Here is a 1,988-nt window from a genome sequence, read left to right as displayed (position 1 = left end):
TCCCACCCACCCCTTCCTCCCTGTCTCACCTTTGTTTTCCTAGGAACAACTTACTGGAAAGAACCAGCAATGAAGAATTACTCTTCCTCATAGCACTTCATTAAGTCTAACGATCCCCACCTTGTTTACAAAAGTAAAAGCCAGACAGAGATCTTCCAAATTCCCATTCTTTGACTTATCGAGGATTACTGGATTGTTTGTCCACACTGCCAGGTGCTCATGCACTGCCCCATACCTGGTCCTTTCTAGCCTTGCTCCCTGCTCCACATAAAAGAAAAACTTTTCTTTGTGGCTCTTGGTCATGTGGAGAGCTTGTGGTTGGAGTATCCTTCCTATTGTAATAATCCTTTTGAATACAATCTCTCCCAACTAAAGTATGAATTTGTGTTTTGAAAGACGTAAATATTTTCATTATGCCATCTGTGTTGGAATCTGTTCATTCTTTTGTATTTGTGTGTGGCATAGGCTACAAAATATACTCAACAGTTGAAAATAGTTCCTACTTTAGTAAAATATTTTGAATCCTCAATGATTTGCATCTGTGTTATAATGATATTACAGGGTAAGCATATGTTAAGATCTCTGACTGAGGAAATATCCATTTTTACTTATTAGAGAAAAACTGTATCCATGTTGGTCTCTTGAAAATTTTATGCTAATTTTATATCCTAACAGGATCATATTTGGGTTTTGTTTTGTTTTGTTTTTCTTAGAAGGATAGATGGAGTCTCACACTGTCACCCAGGCTGGAGTGCAGTTACCTGATCTTCGGTTACCGCAACCTCCGCCTCCCGGGTTCCAGCGATTCTCCTGCCTCAGTCTCCCGAGTAGCTGGGATTACAGGCGTGCACAACCACGCCCAGCTAATTTTTGCATGTTTAGTAGAGATGAGGCTTCACCATGTTGACCAGGCTGGTCTCGAATTCCTGACCTCAAGGGATCCACCGAGTCAACCTCCCAAAGTGCTAGGATTATATACCCTAAGTGCTAGGATTATATACCCTTGCCTGGCCAACAGGATCATATTTCAATTAATTAACACTTCAAGATGAATGCAACTTTCCAATAATAGGGATGTGAGAGAAAAGCATACTTATTAGTGCATGCGAATTCACAAATATTGCCATAAAATTATTGCCAGTAGACCCGAGGCTGTTTAAATTTTGATAATTTAGTTTTACTTTCTTCTAGGTTCACATGAAAAAGAATAACTTGCCCACCAAATAATCTTAGTATTATTGCAAAATTGTTCTTTGGTGAAAATCAATCCAGTAGTCTTCTGAAGACTTTCTATAGGCTTTGTTATTCCCACATGAGAGAACATTAAGAAAAGAAAACACCTAAAAAAGGATCACAATTGTTAAAAGTACGTTTTCTAGTTACTTTCAGAATGCATATAAAGTGAATTTGAAATTACAGTATACTTAGAAATTATTGATGTAAGCATATTACAATGTCAACTAAGTTTATCTGAAAGGGATTTGAGGTTCATTCATCTCAAATTGGAATAGAATAACAAATGTAAGTAAGAACTATGTAATTTACATCTATTTTTAAAAGCTTTTTTTTTTTTTTTCTGTCTCTCGCTCTGTCACCCAGGCTGGAGTGCAGTGGCACGATCTTAGCTCACTGCAACCTCTGCCTCCGGGGTTCAAGTGATTCTCCTGCCTCTACCTCGAGTAGCTGGGATTACACGCATGCGCCACCATGCCCAGCTAATTTTTGTATTTTTAGTAGCGACAGGGTTTCACCACTATGGCCAGGCTGGTCTCGAACTCTTGACCCCAGATGATCCACCTGCCTTGGCCTCCCAAAGTGCTGGGATTACAGGTGTGAGCCACCTCGCCCGGTCAGTTAATGCTTTTTTATTTTATTTTATTTTTTTATTTTTTTTATTTTTTATTTTTTTTGAGACGGAGTCTCGCTCTGCGGCCCCAGCTGGAGTACAGTGGCCGGATCTCAGCTCACTGCAAGCTCCGCCTCCCGGG

The sequence above is a fragment of the Rhinopithecus bieti genome, unplaced genomic scaffold (genome assembly GCF_001698545.2).
Source record: "Rhinopithecus bieti isolate Rb0 unplaced genomic scaffold, ASM169854v2 scaffold_2723, whole genome shotgun sequence".
Classification (NCBI taxonomy): Eukaryota; Metazoa; Chordata; class Mammalia; order Primates; family Cercopithecidae; genus Rhinopithecus; species Rhinopithecus bieti.
Note: the sequence above shows the minus strand (reverse complement) of the source record.